General features: G+C 37.0%; 1 protein-coding gene across 3 annotated transcripts in view; it reads left to right on the top strand.

Moving 5' to 3' along the window:
- Nucleotides 1-559: 559 nt before the first annotated feature.
- The window catches only part of TANK (TRAF family member associated NFKB activator), a 95,828-nt gene continuing 77,672 nt past the window's right edge, over nt 560-18,715 (top strand). Inside the window, exon 1 of one of the 3 annotated variants that reach the window (XM_040475182.1) lies at nt 560-760. The gene's annotated coding sequence lies outside the window, so the exon portion shown is untranslated. Of the gene's footprint in view, nt 761-16,221; nt 16,350-16,387; nt 16,715-18,715 lie in introns of those variants that run through there. The other 2 variants (XM_040475180.1, XM_040475181.1) reach the window with 2 other exon arrangements.

Below are 18,715 nucleotides of genomic sequence, written 5' to 3' on the forward strand. Positions count from 1 at the left end.
TGCACGGGGCGCCTGGGTGGCGCAGTCGGTTAAGCGTCCGACTTCAGCCAGGTCACGATCTTGCGGTCCGTGAGTTCGAGCCCTGCGTCAGGCTCTGAGCCATCCACCCAGAGCCTGGAGCCTGTTTCCGATTCTGTGTCTCCCTCTCTCTCTGCCCCTCCCCCGTTCATGCTCTGTCTCTCTCTGTCCCAAAAATAAATAAACGTTGAAAAAAAAATTTTTTTTAAATAATAAAAATAAAAATTAAAAAAAAAAAAATAAAATAAAATTCTCTTGCATGAAAATGTGTTTCATACAAAAATATTTTTGTGTTTACAATTTCCGGATTTTTGTTAAAATGCCCTAACTATTCAAGAAAAAGTATCTTTGATTCAGAAGGAAGTCAGGGCTATAGTCATGGGTGGTTTACAGAACATTTTCTGGTAGTCTTTACTTCATTTCAATATCTTGCCACGATTGGCTGTTGAGAGCTACAAATAAGGAAGTCTTCAATTTAGGGGATTTCTCAGTGGAAGTTCCCAGTTCAACACAAGGGAGAGCTCAGGACAGTTTGGGCGGCATTGCTAGAGTCTGCAGATAAAGTTTCCAGACTCTGTAACTGCCTACGTCTTTCAAGAGCACTACTCTGTGAAGGAAGACTTCTAACTTGGAAAAGAGATAAGCCAAACTTGGGTTGTTCCTACCAATTCTCAACTAGCAAGGTGGACTGGATGTCTTAGACTGAAGCGTTGCAGATTTGTTCCATTCTTGCTTCTGCAAAGTGAGTAATTTATGACATGATTCGATAATGCCTTGTATTCATTGTCATAACTGGAAATTTGGCCTTTAAAAAATAGGGCCCCTAGCCGAGACCAAAGAAAATTTTTGAAAATACTGTGCTCTTTTTACATTCCTCTCAACTTTTAAGAGCAAATGTATGTCTCTACTTGAAATAAATTTTTTAAGTTTATATCTGGAATATAGATCTTCTCCAATGAGTGGTTTTTATAACATAATGTAAGACTTGAAAGATATGTATTTGGCATATGTTAAGGTATAATTAGCTTACTAGATTTAAAAGTAAAATAATACTGTATATATTTGTACTTCTGGGGAGCTAAATTCTTAAAGATCACTTCTGGCCTGATCCAGTGTGTCCATTCAAAAATTAACTCAAGTTTAGTATTTTTTCATCTCCTAAGAAACATATGCTAATGAATATTTTTTTACAGTAAAATATTAACCTTATAGACAACTTTGCATTTCCTATCTTAAAACATTTAAGAGTTCACCATTATGGTAATCCAGGCTTATTTGATTACCAATTGGCTGTTATATTCACTATCAAAAATGAATATTTAAGGATTGTGTACTATTTCTCTAAGTTTTTTCTTAAGGATAGTCCTAGGAAAAGTTGATAGTTTGGACAGATTAAACATCAGAAATCATTATTAGCATCAATAGCTGCCATTTATTGAATGTCTGCTAGAGAAAAAGTTACAGGATCTTCCAGCTAGTAAGTGGCAGACCCAGGGCTCAAACCTGAGCCCTGAGGTTCAGGGCTGAACCTGACTGAGGTTCCTGCAAGCAGCTAGTAGGGCCCTACGGCCAACATCCAGTTATTTCCTTAAACACTTGTGACAGCAAAAGACATGGCCAAGTGGAAATTTTTAAATACATTCGTTAAATTCTGCCAAGAAAAAACAGTTCTAGCTGGAATTTCACGAAACTTAGGCACTAATTGAAGGAAAAGATCATTCTTACAATACAGAACCTTACTGTCTGCACACATTATTTTTCTTTCTGTATATTAAGGCCTTGGGAAACATATAGGTTCTTTGTTTATTATCAAATGTATTCCAATATATTTTATCTTTTTTGTGTGTAGAGTTAGGGACGCTATTGGAGAGGGATGTTCTTTCCTCTGTATTTTCTAACTAATTACTGCTATCATTTAGGAGAGTTCTTTATTTCATATTTTTATCTTGTATCCAGCTATTATATTGTTCTTCTATTTGTTCTAAATTAGTTAGGTAATTCATATGTGATGCCTGTTTAGGAAAAATATAATTTTTTCTCCTCTTTTTTTTTTTTTTTTTTTTACTTCTCTCCAAAACTTCTAGAACAGTGTTTAATAACAGAGGAGATAGCAGCTAACCATGTCTTGTTCTGATCTCAGTGGGAATTTCCCTAGTGGTTAACATTAAGAATGACGATGGCTGTTGGTTTGAGATAAATACATTTATCATGAAAACCAAGTAACTACCAAATCTACTTCTCATTCTATTTTAGTAAAGGTGTATCAGTACTTCATGTTAAACAAATTCAGTGTAATTTTGGTATTATTATGGACAACTCTATGGTTTGTCTACTTTAAAGTATATAGTGCTCTGCTGTTACACAATACGGTAATTGCATTATTTAAAATTTCTATGTTATCAGAGCACCTGGGTGGCTCAGTCAGTCAAGCTTCTGATTCTTGATTTCAGCTCAGGTTGTGATCTCATGGTTCGTGAGTTCAAGCCCCACATCAGGCTCTGTGCTGACAGTGTGAATCCCTGCTTGAGATTCTCTCTCTCTCTCTCTCTCTCCCTCTCTCCCTGTCCCTCCCCTGCTTGCACTCTGTCTCTCAAAATGAATAAATAAACTTTAAAAAAAAACATGTTATAAAAAATCATGCCTCCATCATAAAGGTAGATTTATAATATAAAGCATATTTAGTTATTGCTTTAGTTAAAATAATAAATTAGTTGATCAAAATGAACCAAGCCAAACCTACACATTTCCTCATTTTCTCTTTATCCACATGCTTAGATGCCTCTCCTCTATTATTTTGGCTTCACAATTTAGTTCGCAGCTCAAATTAACAGAAAAGAATGAAAACAATGTAGCATAGCCAAGGAACCCTATCCAGGCAGAGTAACCAGATACTCAAACAAAGCAGCTGTTCCTACAGCTTTGTGCAAAAAAGCTTTCTCCTTATTATGACTGTGCTAGTTGTAAGCCACAACTCTGTTATAACCAACAGTGGTGTGCAAAGTATGTGTCCAAATTAATTAATTTTATGACTGCTTTGGATTCTGTGTCTTCCTCTCTCTCTGTTTCTCCCCCACTCATGCTCTGTCTCTCTTTGTCAAAATAAATAAATGTTAAAAAAAATCAAATTAATTTTATGCCAATTTATATTAAGAAAATGTATGCCAAAAGAGAATTATCTGGGGGTGCCTGGGTGGCTCAGGTGGTTAAGTGTCTGCTTTGGCTTAGGTCACGATCTCGTGGTTCGTGGGCTCGAGCCCCACATAGGGCTCTGTGCTAACAGCTCAGAGCTTGGAGACTGCTTTGAATTCTGTGTCTCCCTCTCTCTGCCCTTCCCCAACTCGTGCTCTGTTTCTCTCTCTTAAAAAATAAGCATAAAAAAATTTTTTTAATAGAAATTAAAAAAAAGAAATATCTGTAATTTACTGAGAACTTTTGCTTTCATTTTCACAAGTGAAATGAATCTGTATTTTTATTTTCTGAAAAAAATACCAAAGTTTTCTATGTTCTAAAAAGGTTTAATGAGAGTTTTCTGTTCCTTGAAATATTTAAAGAGCAAATCTTCACACTGTTTATCTTTGGCACCCACTTTTGGATGTAGTTCTTTAAAAGCTTTCTGATATTTTCTATGGTTATTGATATTGTTGGATTTTATGCTGTTTTTTTTTTCACACAGTCTAGGTTGCTTATAAATGATCCTTGTCATCAAATTTTTCAAAGGTATTACCATACACAGTATTCTCGTACTTTTTCATAATCTCCACAATCATGTAGACAACCCTTTTTCATTACCAATTTTGTTTATTTATGATTTCAAAGGTTGTTTTTTTTTTTTTAATGTTTATTTAAGAGAGAGAATACATGGGCATGAGCGGGAGAGGGACAGAGAGAGAGAGGGAGACAGAGGATCCAAAGCAGGCTCCGAGCTGACAGCAGAGAGCCTGATGCATGGCTCAAACTCGTAAACTGTTGGGGCGCCTGGGTGGCGCAGTCGGTTAAGCGTCCGACTTCAGCCAGGTCACGATCTTGCGGTCTGTGAGTTCGAGCCCCGCATCAGGCTCTGGGCTGATGGCTCAGAGCCTGGACCCTGTTTCACATTCTGTGTCTCCCTCTCTCTCTGCCCCTCCCCCGTTCATGCTCTGTCTCTCTCTGTCCCAAAAATAAATAAACGTTGAAAAAAAAAATTAAAAAAAACAAACAAACTCGTAAACTGTGAGATCATTACTTCAGCCGAAGTCAGATGCTTAAATGACTGAGCCACCCAGGCCCCTCATTATTTTAAGTTTTCAAAATAAGTTTGCAGTTTTGTGTCCTCTTTGATCCAAGAATTATTTAGGACAACGAAGTCTTTTTTTAGTTAATAGATTTTGTTTGTTTAGAACAGTTTTCGATTTAGAGAAATGTTGAGCAAACACAACAGTTTCCATACACCACCCCATCACCCAGTGTCCCCGGTTATTAACATCTTACATTAGTATGGTACATTAAGGAACCAGTATTCGTACATTTTTCTTAACTCAATGCATAGTTTATTGAGATTTTCTTATTTTCTCCCTTTTTGAAAAATTGAGGTAAAAGCCACATAACATAAAATTAAACTTTACAAAGTGAAAAATTCAGCGGCATTGACTACATTCACAAAGTTGGGCAACCAACCACTTCTATCCAGTGTTAAAACATTTTTATTACCCCAAAAGAAAACTCTGTTGTCCATTAAGCAGTGCTCTGCTTTTCTTGCTCCTCTCAACCTCTGGCAACCCATGTTCTGTCTCTATGGATGGACCTGTTCTGGATATTTCGTGTGAGTGAAATCATGTAACATGTGACTTTTTCTGACTGGCTTCTTTCATTTAGCATAATGTTTTCAAGATTCATCCATGCTGTAGCATGTGTCAGTACTTCATTCCTTTTATGGCCAAGCAATATTCTATCATATGTATATACCTCAATTTGTTTATCCATTCGTCTATTGTTGAGTAGGATAGTAGGGCTACTTTCACTTTATGGCTATTGTAAATAGTGCTGCTATGACTATGCATTTACATGTATATGTTTGAGTACCTGTTTTCAATTCTTCCTGGGTATATACCAAGCAGTGAAATCGTGCAGTCATATGGTAATTCTCTTTAACTTTTTAAGGAGCAACCAAACTCACTTATTAGCTCTAGTAGCTTTCTTGTGGATTCCTCAGGATATTTTCTGTATATAAAATAATGCCATCTGTAAATATAAATATTTTTACTTCTTTCTAATTTACATGCCTTTTATTTCTTTTTCTCGTTTAATCCCTCTAGCTGAAACTTTCAGGACAATGTTGAATAGTAGTGGTGAAAGAAAACATCCTTGTCTTTTCCAGATCTCAGGGGGAAAACTTCTGGTCTTTCATCATTGAGTATGATGTTAGCTATGGGTTTTCATAAATTCTCTTTTTTGTGTTGTAGAAGTTCCCTTCTATTCCTAGTTTTCTAAGTCTTTTTTTTTATTCATGAAAGGATGTTAGTTTTGTTAAATGCCTTTTCTGCATCAGTAGAGAGCATCATGTAGGGTGTTTTTCCTTTATTTGATAATGTAGTGTATTTCATTGATTTTTTTTTTCTTTAACCATCTTTGCATTCCAGGGAAAAATCACATTTTGTCATGATGCATAATCTATTTAATATGCTATAGAATTCAGTTTACTAGCATTTTGTGGAATCTTAAATCTTTATTCATAAATCATGTTGGTTTTTAGTTTTCTCTTTTTCTGGTGTTTTTGTCTGACTTTGATATCACAGTAATGCTGGCTTCATAAAATGAGTTGGGAAGCATTGTCTCCTCTTATATTTTTTTAAAGCATTTAAGAAGGATAGATGCTAATTCTTTTTAAAGTGTTTGATAGACTTCTCCAGTGAAGCCATCTGGTTCTGGACTTTTCTTTGTTGGGAAGTTTTTGATTACTGATTCAATCTCTTTGCTATAAGTCTGTTCAGGTTTTCTGTTTCTTGTAGATTTAGTTTTCATTGTTTGTGTGTTTCTAGGAATTTCTACATTTCAGCTAGATCATCTTAGTTGTTAACAGATAGTTGTTTATAGTATTGTCTTATAATCCTTGTTATTTCTATTTGGTTGGTAACAACGTCTCCACTTTCACATCTGACTTTAGTTACTTATTATTCTCTGAAAAAGTTTTGTCAATTTTGCGGTCTTTTCAAAGAACTGACTTAGCCTTCATTGATTCTTTTGTTTTTCTATTCTCTATTTCATTTATCTCTGCTCTAATCTTTATTCTTTTCTTCCTTCTGCTAGCTTTGGGTTTAGTTTGCTTCTTTTTCTAGTTCCTTGAAGTGTGAAGTTAGGTTATTGATTACAGATCTTTCTTCTCTTCTATTGTAGATGTTTACTACTATTAATTTCTCTCTGAGCACTGCTTTCACTCATTCCATAAGTTTTGGTATAGTACAATTTGTTTTCATTAATCTCTAAGTAAATCTCATTTCCCTAGTGATTTCCTCTTTTGATTGGTTGTTTAAGAATGTGCTGCTTACTTTGCACATATTTGAATTTTCCAGTTTTCCTTCTGTTAATTGGCATCTAGCTTCATTTCATTCTGGTTAGAAAAGATACTTTGTATGGCTTCAATCTTTTTAAATATATTGAGGCTTTTGTGTGTGTGTGTGTGTGGCCTACCATTTGATTTATCCTGAAGAAGTTTCCATTGAGAGTAATGTGTCTTTTGTTGTTGTCGGGTGGAGTGATCTATATATGTCTGTTAAGTCTAGTTGATTAATACTGTTTATCAAGTTCTCTCTTTTTTCATCTTCTGTTTTCTACCCATTATTGAAAGTGGTAAAGTAAAAAAAAGCGGTAAGTAGTAAAGTCTCCAACTGTTATTGAGTACTGTCTGTTTCTCCCTTAAATTCTATCAACATTTGCTTCATACATTTGGGGGATCTATTGTTTGGTGTGTATATGTGCATAATTGCTGTATCTTTTTGATTAATGGCCCTTTTGTCAGTGTATAATGTCCTTCTTTGTCTCTTGTAACAGTTTTTGATTTGAAAGCTATGTTGTCTGATGTTAATATAACCACCCCCATCTTTCTTTTGGTTACTGTTTGCATGGAAAATCTTTTTTCCATCATTTTACTTTCAACTTATGTCTTTGGATCTAAAGTAAGTCTCTGGTAGGAACCATATCATTTGATCATGTTACATTATCCATTCTGCTAAGTTTTGCCTTTGGATTATAAACGTTAATTCATTCATATTTAAAGAAATCACTGATAAGGAAGAACTTATTTCTGCCATTTTGCTATTTGATTTCTGTATGCTTTATACCATTTTTCTGTTCCTCACTTCTTACATTAATGTCTTCTTTTGTGTTTAATTGGTTCTTGGCTTTGTACCACCTTATTCCTTCTCATTTTATTTTATGTATTTTTTTCAATGTTGTCTTAGCGCTTACCGTAAGGATTACAATTAGCAACTTAATTTGTAACTATCCAATTTGAATTAATACCAACTTAACTTCAATAATATACAAAACCTTTACTCCTATACAGCTTAGCTTCTCTCTTATGTTGTTGTAATAACAGATTTTTATCTTTATACACTATGTACACATTAATATAGATTTATGATTTTTAAAAGCATTCATCTTTTTTATTTTTTAAATTTTTTTTTCAACGTTTATTTATTTTTGGGACAGAGAGAGACAGAGCATGAACGGGCGAGGGGCAGAGAGAGAGGGAGACACAGAATCGGAAACAGGCTCCAGGCTCCGAGCCATCAGCCCAGAGCCTGATGTGGGGCTCGAACTCACGAACCGCGAGATCGTGACTTGGCTGAAGTCGGACGTTTAACCGACTGCACCACCCAGGCGCCCCGCATTCATCTTTTTTAAATCATGTAGGAAATAAAAAGAGGAGTTATAATCATGCTGGCTTTCATATTCACCAATGTAATTGCCTCTGTCAAAGTTTATTTTTTGTAATGCTTTGAATTATTGTCTAGTAGCCTTTTATCTGAGCCTTCAAGACTCCCTTTATCTACTAACACTGAACTCCTTCAGTCTACTAGCACTGAACTCCTTCAGCTTTTGATTATCTCAGAACATCTTAAATTTTCCTTCATTTTTGAAGAATAGTTTTTCTAGATAGAGAATTCTTGGTTGACATCTATTTTTTTTTAGCACTTTAAATATGTCATCCCACTGCCTTCTGAATTCCATGATTTCAAAGTGAAATTGGTTGTTAATCTTACTGAGGCTCCCTTGTGCATAATGAGTCACTTCTGTCTTACTATTTTCAAGATTCTTTCATCTGTGGCTCTCCATGGTTTGCTTATAATATGCTTTGGTATAGATCTCTTTGAGTTTATCCTTCTGGAGTTCACTGAGTATAACATTCAGAGTTTGACAAGAGAGAAAGGGAGGCAAACCATTAGGAGGCTAGTATGATACATTAGAATTGATGGTGTCTTGAACAAAGAGTGGCAATAGAGACAGAAAATGGCTATGAAGACAGTGTTTAACAATGAGGACAGAAAGTATATGCATGCAAGAAATGTTGCAGAGGAGTACTCATATGAGTTACCTTATTGGGGGACTGATTAAATGTCAGGAAGTAAGAGTTTATAGCTTTGTTATATGGGCAATGTTTGCTTTTCATTCTTCCTCTCTTAATGTGAAAAAATAACCATAAAAATTTGAATTCTACTTATAGCTACTTACCTTCACATTAAAAAAGAACCTAAAACAATATATGTTCAATTATTATTGTTAAAAGGACATCCTATTTATTATTTCTTATTCCTACATGTAGAAGATAAGAAAATTAGTAAATTAGAACATTTTACTTCCTGCCACTTCTCTTCCACCCACTTGAGTTTTTGTTTCTATAAACAAGAATTTTAGAATACATTCTTATTAAGCTATTTATTTATACTTCCACCTTATGTCTTCAAAGTTACTTTTAATAGCCTCATTATATTTGCTACAGATTTTTACTTAATCCAATAATTAAATTATTTCCAATATTTAGAAATATTTCTTTTACCTCAGAATTTTACCTTTCCTTCTTTTTAAAAGTTTGATTCCCTTCTTGACCAACACAAGTGTATCTTCAACTATTTCAGGAAATGGGTGGTATATTTGTGAGCCTTGAAGTATCAAAGAATATCTTTGTTTTCATTTCCTATGTGAATGACAACTTGGGTGGGTATAGACTTTAAAAGTTAAACCTTTCCCATGCAATTATAGATGTTATTCTGTTCAGCTTCTGAAGCTTAATGTTGAAGATAGTCTATTTTTTTCTATTTTTCTTTCTTTGCAAGTAATTTATTTTTTTCTCTCTGTATTCTTGTTGAATTTTTGCCATACTTTAGATATAAGAAAACTTCCCTCATCTCTCAAGGCTGAACTCAACCCTCTCCAGTGTGTTTTCAAAGTACCCTATACTTAACCCGTATTGTAATATTGTAATACCACATTGTGGAGCAATTGCCTGCTTCTTCTATGTGTGTTACCCACAACAGACAGGAAGTTCTTTTAAAGTAGGACTGTGTCTTAGTCATCTTTGTAGCCCCAACTTTTAGCACATAGCAAGCACTCACAAAATATTTGCTGAATAAATAAATTGATAGATCATTTAATATCAAAATTTTATCAGGATATGTCCAAGTGTTTGTCTCATTCCATTAATTGTGTTTCAAAACTTAGAGTCCTTTTCATCTCCAATTGCTTTGGATACATCTTCTGATGTATCTATAGTTGGTATTTCTGTTCCATTTACTCTGATCTTTTCTCCAGGAAGAAGGTAGAGAACTATCTTTCCACTATTCCATTTCATGGTTTTCTTCTGTTTGACCTTTCCATTGACATTTGAGAGAGTTTTTCAAGCTTTTACTCTAATCATTGATTAATATTCTGTAGTATTGATTCCATCCTTGATTATGTTCAAATAATATCTGAATTTTGCCATTGCATGTTTCTATAATCTTAACTTATCCAACTTTGTTGTTATTTCTCCCTGCCTCTTAGCTAGGTCCTTCCTTTTCTTCGTCTCATATCCTGTCTAATATGACATCTCTTTTTTCATAGAAAATGCAAAGCAGATTTTTTCCATTTACTTATGCTTCTGGTAAACCATTTTCCAAAGTGTTCATTTTCTTTGCATTTTGAGAACTCTATTTTCTTCCTTTATACAGCATAATCTTTCAAAATGGATGCTTTGTCTTGTATTTTCTCATTCCCAGCATTCTATAGCCCTTACTAACCAGATGTATGGATTTTTCTTGGTTCTTCTCATTATCTGCTCGATTTCTATTAGTTCCTCAGCACAGATATAGAGCTGAGAGACAAGTAGACATGCACAGGTCACAGCTACACTTTTGCCTGAAGCTGACATTTATCAATTTTGTCACTATAGGTATCTACCTGAGCCCAAATCCCTTACCCTTATTGCCTAGTTATTTCACTATGAAGAGGAGAATTCCTGGTTAATCAGCAGCAATCACTGGTCTTTTCCTTGATAGGAACCATAGATTAAAAATCGAAGTCTCAGAGAGAGCCCAACACACAGCTCTGTCTGCTCATCCCTTTTCATTATTGGCTTCACATACCCTTAAATATGGAACATTTGTCCACTCTCATTGGGATCATGTTGGTATGTGGTCCAAACCACAGCTCCAAAATGGACAACAGAGGGGCGCCTGGGTGGCTCAGTCGGTTAAGCGGCCGACTTCGGCTCAGGTCACGATCTCGCGGTCTGTGAGTTCGAGCCCCGCGTCGGGCTCTGTGCTGACCGCTCAGAGCCTGGAGCCTGTTTCGGATTCTGTGTCTCCCTCTCTCTCTGCCCCTCCCCCGTTCATGCTCTGTCTCTCTCTGTCTCAAAAATAAATAAACGTTAAAAAAAAAATTTCAAAATGGACAACAGAGAGAAGTATTATTGGGTGATATTTGGGCAAAGAATTGTCAAATACTATGTGCAGGTCCCACATAGTAGTGGGGTTATTGTTTAATTGACTAGTAGTGTCATGAGGCAGATAGTTTATTACTATTCTTCAGGCCAATTATAACCATTACTATTCTTTATCTTCAAGCAACAAAGGTTATGTCCATTTCAATCCCATGGGTCTTGCAAATGATTGGAAATCCTGTCACATTTTGTTACTAGGATGCTTGTCAACAGGGTTACAGTTTCTCTTTTGACATCTTTTTCTGACTTAGAAAAAGGCACTCCTTTGGGGTATACTCAAGCCCAAGGGGGCAAGGTTTGGCAAGTGACCACCTCTGTCAGCTGGGTGCTCTGTACAGGGGAGAGCCTGCTCAGCCATCCATACATGCTGGATCTGGCCACCAGTTCTTCCTTTCAAAACTATTATGAGTTTTCGTATTTCTCTAATTTTTCTTTAGTAATTTAATTTAGAGTCTAAGGCACAAACAGCTAGTCCAGATGTCATCCTAAATCAGAAGTCAACCACATTCTATTAATAGTGATATTTCACATCAAAGATTTGGCTGAGATCATTGATGCATACCTGGCATTCCAAGTTGTAGTAGGTGTTTATACTGGCAGCTTTCCTTTTCCCTAGATTTATATTCAGAACTCTCAATAAAATATTAAGCAGTTTGAAAATAGAACCTAAAATATATTCAATGAGTATGCAGTTCTCATTTTCCTTTTTTTTAATTTTATTTACTTATTTTTGATAGAGAGAGAGAGAGAGAGAGAGAGAGAGCAGGAGAGGGGCAGAGAGAGAGGGAGACAGAGGGCAGAGAGTGGGACTCAAACTCATGAACCATGACATCATGACCTGAGCTGATATCAAGAGTCAGGTCCTTACCCTGCTGAGCCACCCAGGTGCCCCCCTTTTTTCAGTTCTCATTTTCATCCCACTCCACCTCAAAGTCCTGCTTGCTAACCTAAGGTATATAAACATAATATGAATAGAGGAAAATTGTAGGGAAATTACGTCAACCTTTTAAAGGATTAATCCTCAAATAAATGTCTCAACTCAAGTCTTAACCTCAGTAAAACATACTGTATGTCAATTCTAAAAAATGAATCATCATTATAGAAAAAGGAAAATGTTTGAAACTGTTTTAGCATGAAATTCCTCTATCTATCCCAGCATGCATGCATGTTTCACACACTGGAGAAATATGTAGCCATTTCTCTTTATGACTACAATATCATGGAATTGAAAAGAGAGGAAAAAGTATATTTAAGAAATGTGTATGTTTAATTTTTTCTTCCTTATTCAAATTTTTTAGCATCTCCATGTTCAAAATGCTTATGCATTCTAGGTGTATTATTACACTCCACCATTTCAATTAGAAGTCACCAAGCAGCTCTTTCAATTTACTAAAAAGTTGGATGAGTTGGACTTCATTAAAATTAAAAATTTTGCTCTGCAAAAGATAATGTGAAGAGAATAAAAACACAAGCCACAGACTGGGAGAAAATGCTTGCAAAAGATACATCTGATAAAGGACTGTTAGACAAAATACACAAAGAACTCTAAGTTCAACAACAAGAAAACTAAAAACCCAAATTTTATATTATTTTATTTTATTTTATTTTTATTTTTTCAATATATGAAATTTATTGTCAAATTGGTTTCCATACAACACCCAGTGCTCATCCCAAAAGGTGCCCTCCTCAATACCCATCACCCACCCTCCCCGCCCTCCCACCCCCCATCAACCCTCAGTTTGTTCTCAGTTTTTAAGAGTCTCTTATGCTTTGGCTCTCTCCCACTCTAACCTCTTTTTTTTTTCCTTCCCCTCCCCCATGGGTTTCTGTTAAGTTTCTCAGGATCCATATAAGAGTGAAACCATATGGTATCTTTCTCTGTATGGCTTATAAAAACCCAAATTTTAAATGGGTCAAAGACCCTAACAGACATCTCACCAGAGAAGATGTATGTATGGATGGCAAATAAGCATATGAAAAGATGCTCCACATCATATGTCATCAAGGAAGTGAAAATTAAAACACAGTGAGATATACTACATGCTTGTTAGAATGGCTGAAATCCAGAACGCTGACAACACGAAATGTTGACAGGGATGTGGAGCAACAGGAACTCTCATTCATTGCTGGTGGGCATACATTGCTGGTGGTCCAGTCACTTTGGAACATAGTTTGATAGCTTCCAACAAAACTAAACATACTAAGGGTGCCTGGGTGGCTCAGTTGGTCAAGCGTCCTACTCTTGGTTTCAGCTGAGGTCATGATCTCATGGTTCTTGAGACCGAGCCACTGGTTGGGCTCTGTGCTGACAGCATGGAGCCTGCTTGGGATTCTCTCTCTCCCTCTCTTTCTGCCCCCCCCCCATAAGTAAGTAAACATTTTAAAAAAACATACTAAAAATATATATGATCCAGCAATTCCACTCCTTTGTATTTACCTAAAGGCGTTGAAAACTTATGTCCACACAAAAACCTGCATACTATGTTATAGCAGCTTTATTTGTAATCACCAAAAATTGAAAGCAACCAAGATGCCCTTCAGTAGGTTATTGGATAAATAAACTGGCACGCCCAAGCAATGTAATACTATTCAGTGCTAAAATGAAATAAACTGCCAAGCCATGAAAAGACATGGAAGAAACTGAAATGTTTATTAGTAAATGAAAGGAGTCCATCTGAAAAGTCTACATACCTTTTTATTCCAACCATATGACATTATAGAAAAGGCAAAACTATGGAGACAGTAAAAAGATTAGTGGTTGCCTGGGACTGGGGGTGGAATGGATGAATAGGTGGAGCACAGAGGATTTTTAGGGCAGTGAAACTACTCTACTATAGTATGATACTATAATGATGGATACATGTCATTATCTATCTGTCCAAACTCATAGAATGTACAACATAAAGACTGACCCCTAAAATAAACTATGGACTTTGGATGATAATATTACGTTGATGTAGACTCATCAGTTGTGACAAATGTACCACTTGGTGGGAGATGTTGATAATGGAAGAGGCTTATGCATATATTGTACTTTCCACTCAATTTTGCTATAAACCCAAAACTGCCATAAAAAATAAATTCTTTTAAAAAACAGTGTTTTACTGTCATGTTTAACTCAAGTACTACTTACTACAGAAACTTTTCAACTGATCACAATGTTATATACAAGATGTTTCTGTTTGTTTAAATGTTTTTTGCAATATATTTTGGCTTTAACTTTTAAAAGTAAGCTCAATATTTAAAAATGCACTGCAACTTGGCAGGCTTTTAAAAGGCTTAAGGAAAGTAATGCAAATAACCATGGCTCAGAAGTGTAAGAAGAAAGTGAGGCAACCAGAACCTGATCCTCCTGCTCTAACAAAGAAAAACTACAATCCCAGGGAGCAAGATGCTGAGTTCCCATGAGAAGATACCACCTTCTAAGTTATATGGGACCATGGGACCAGAAAAAAGGGAGCTCAAGAATTCCAGGGCTGGGCTTGAATCTTCAGAATGAAGAAAGAATCACTGACTGAAGACCTGTTCAGGCATGGCTTGGCCAAGATCCCTAGGACAAGAAAGTTCTCAATTGCAGAAGATTTTGCCAAGTCTATGGATAGAGAACCTATGTTCTAGAGCAGGCTGTACCTGATAACAGCCTATAGTATTCACAGTCATTTTCTTTCTTTCTTTCTTTATTTGTTTGTTTTTAATGTTTATTTATTTATTTTGAGAGAGAGAGAAAGAGTGTGAGCAGGGGAGGGGAGTAGAGAGAGAGAGAGAGAGAGAATCTCAAGCAGGCTTGACATTGTCAGCACAGAGCCCAAGGCAGGGCCCTATCCCATGACCCTGGGATCATGACCTGAGCTGAAATCTAGAGTAAGATGCTCATCCCACTGAGCCACAACTGCTCATTTTAATCCTGTCTATCAAACTGTTACTTCAATGTCCTTAGTATGCTTGTGCTTGGTGATGACGTCTTTTTCAAACAGCATCAACCCATGTAAGATATGTACAAAAGCAGTGAGAGTTCTAAAAATATTTTTAGGGGCACCTGGATGGCTCAGTCGATTAAGCACCCAACTTTGGCTCAGGTCATGATCTTTCAGTTCGTGGGTTCGAGCCCTGTGTCGGGCTGTGTGCTGATAGGAGCCTGGAGCCTGCTTCAGATTCTGTTGTCTCCCTCTCTCTCTGCCCCTCCCCCGCTCATGCTCTCTCTCTCTCTCTCTCTCTCTCTCTCTCAAAAATAAATATTTATATAATAAAAATATTTTTTAAATTAAATAAATAAATAGGTAATTAATATGGAAGCTTCTGAGAGTGCTATATGCATTCAGTCAGATGCAATTATGCTCCAGTCAATGTGGAAAGTCCTAGACTTCAATGCTGTCAGGAAGCTTCCACATGTGCAGTAGTTTCATGCAAAGAATCCCAGGGAAAACCTTGATGGTGGCAAGAAGCCAGCCTGACATGAGGCTGTCAGGACAATATCTTTCATTTGCAGAACATTCTAAACTTTACCATGTGCTTTTGCTTACATTATTGGATTGACCATCCAGCGAAGGAGGTTGTCACTGTCTCCATTTGTCAGATAAGATATTAAGGTTCATTAGGTTAAGCAACTTGCCTGAACCAGTAGGTATCTGGGAGTTCCAACATTTCTAGATGTAATGTCTAAAATTTCTATCTTGGAGAATATTCAGGCATGCCGAGGAAATGGAATAATGGGGAAGTCTTAATTCATGAGAATTTTCTATGAAGTTCTGCTTGTATTTACCAACTATCCAACTTTAGCAAGTATATTTAGTGAAAGGTGTTACAGTTAGGAAAAAGCCAAATGGGTGTGTGTGTGTGTGTGTGTGTGTGTGTGTGTGTGTGTAGTGCTTCTCAGTGTGGACCTTAACCACCTTAATCACATTCACATGAGGATTCGATAAAAATGCAGGTTCCAGGCTTCTGCCCACAACCCAGTTTGCTCTGAACTTTAAGATCTCTAGGGGTGAATTGGTAAATCTACGTCTTTAACAAGTCTGTCAGATGATCACGTGTATGCTAACCCACTTACAGGGTGATGTTAAACCTGGTTATTTTCTCTTTAGGAAAAATTCTAACCAAGGCCGGCAGGTGACCTTTAACCTTGACATTGATGGTTTTTGGCTGCCGTCCTTTTTCCTTTCCCCGGAGAGACGGGACGGGGCGGGGCTTGGACGGGCGGGGCTTGGACGGGCGGGGCGAGTGTGGGTGGGGCGAGAGGGGTCTGGTTCGGCCTGGCCGGGTGGAGGGGGAAGGGTTAAAAGCTCCGCGCGCAGGCGCTGCCCTCTGAACAGGAACGGAAAGCAACTTCCGGTCGGTTCATTCGGCCGGGCGCCGCGGATCCCGGGCGCGGAATCCCTGAACTGTGAGTAAGAAACTTCGCGAGCGAGTTCGTCTTTCGGAACCCGTCGAACACAATGGCGGGGAACTTGTGTGTGTGAGCGAGGGCGGTGCGCTGGTAGTACTGGTGCCGCAGGGAAAGAAGCCGAAGAGCTGCGGAGACAACCAGCTCTCAAGAGTGGAGAGGGACGTTGTGCGAGAGAAACCACCCGGGTGTACGTCCCAGAGCGGACCCGGGAGGGGTTTTCCGGGCCCGCGACGTCAGCACTGCAACGCTGTCCCAGCCGTGACGCTCCGTGGGGAGGGATCCTGCCCAGCTCCGCGTCCAGCGCTCGCGCAGACTTGACCTATTCGCCGGGAGACAGGGGAGGCAGGGCTTGCGATGTCTGGGTGAGCAGTGGGTCCCGGCGCGAGTGTCCCAGACTCCCTTCGGGGCAAGGGTTGTCTTCCGGAAGCTAGTATTATCGTGGTTATTCTTTCGAAAACTTTTAAATAGGTCTTTCTGTTCTTCCCAAGGTTGTTGCATAATTCCGCTCTCTGCTTTCCTGTGGGGTGTCATCATAGCCGTGTCAATGAGAAGTGGGGTAACTTCCCCGAGGGTGACGGAGAGAATGGGTGGGCGAGGCGGAAAAAGCAAAAGCATACCCTACCCGCAGTGGGAACTAGGCGTTACTTAGGGTCTCCACTCTCGTGTGAACAGAAACAACGAGTTACAGGTGTAAACAGCTGTGCTTGTCAAGCGAAGAACGTAGGGAGAAGATACTCAAACCAAGGAGTGGGTGTGTCCCTTGTTACACTGTAACAAGCAAAAGTAGAGCAGCCTTGCTATGTAAAGTGTCATTTATCTCACCGATGCTTTTGACAAGTTATCCTAAGGGAAAAAGGGTAGTAACAGAAGTGAAGTGATATGAAAATGTAGGAAAATAAAATGATCTTTCTGCTTACCATGGTTGGAATACACATTTCAAATGTAGCAGAGAAGCAAGTACTGTATTCTGTTGAAAAATTATTTTCTCATCATTTGGAAGGGGTGGAAAACCCCAAAATGATACAACCATGTATAAAGCCATCAATTTCTAAAGAAAATGAAACGTTCTCAGGTCTTTCTCCAGTCGTAGGTACTCCAAGACCGTCTACATCTCTCTTACATGCACAAAACATGTTATTTCGTTCTCTTGTGAAAGTGAGATTGTATATACATACTATTCTGTTTTCTGAGTTTTCAGACCAAAAACTATATGGTGCAAGTCTTGCCATGCATAGCTCTATTTTATCTTAATGTCAGCATGGTATTCCTCTAAGAGCATATACCATAACATAGTTAACCATCTCTTAATGTGGCTTGTCCCTATATTTTGCCCATTATTATTCAAAATTATTTATCTGTATTTGATTAGAGTACAGATATATTAATCCTTAATGAAATATATGGCAGATATTTTCAAGAACTGTCAGTCTTTTGGTTTAAAATGCCCAGGTTTTGTTTTTGTTTTTTATCACTTAAGGCAGTTCCTACTCAAAAATTATTAAAATATTTTCCTATATTGCCTGTTAATTATTTTATAGTTTTTTATGCTCTACTCTTTAAAACATCTGAAAATTATTTTTGTACATTATATAAGATAGGGATTTAGCCTTTTTTTTCTGAACTCATTTGTTAAGATCAATTCTTCCTGACTAGAAATACTACCTTAGTATAATAAATTTACATGGGTCTTTTATTATTATTATTATTATTATTATTATTCTGTTGCTTTGTTCTATTTGTCTCTCCCTATACAAATACCAATCTCTTTGATTCTGGCATTTTTTAAGTAATTCCTACAGCAAGTCCTTCTTCATTTATCTTTTTCAAATTTTCTTGAATATTATTGCACTTATTTTGACATAAAATTTAAAGTAAACTGTTTATGTTTCATTAAAATAATCCTTTGGTCTGTTTTAGCTAAAATATTCACTAATACTTTGTGGCTGGTATGTAGGTGAGTGATTATACATCTGGCCGATTTTCTAAATTTATTAGTTTTAATAAATTGTCCCCCTTGAATTTTCTAGGAAAACAATCATTTAAACATAGTCTTATCTTTCTTTATACTTTTTTTCTTTCTTTGGTTTAATGAATTGCTAGTTTCTTCAGCCTAGTGCTATGTAATCCAGCCTAGTGATATGTAATAACAGTGATTCTGGCCGTCCTTTTCTTATTTCTTAGTTTTTGGATACTTTTACCATGTCATCATTAAATATGGCATTTACTATTAATTTCCAATAAGTTCTGTTTATCAAGGAAGTGTCTTTAATATTTCTAGCTTACTAGGATTTTTCGAAAGTGGATTTTGGATCAAGGTGTGTGTGTGTGTGTGTGTGTGTGTGTGTGTGTGTGTGTGTGTGTGT

The sequence above is a fragment of the Herpailurus yagouaroundi genome, unplaced genomic scaffold (assembly GCF_014898765.1).
Source record: "Herpailurus yagouaroundi ecotype Mexico unplaced genomic scaffold, PumYag 140, whole genome shotgun sequence".
Lineage (NCBI taxonomy): Eukaryota > Metazoa > Chordata > Mammalia > Carnivora > Felidae > Herpailurus > Herpailurus yagouaroundi.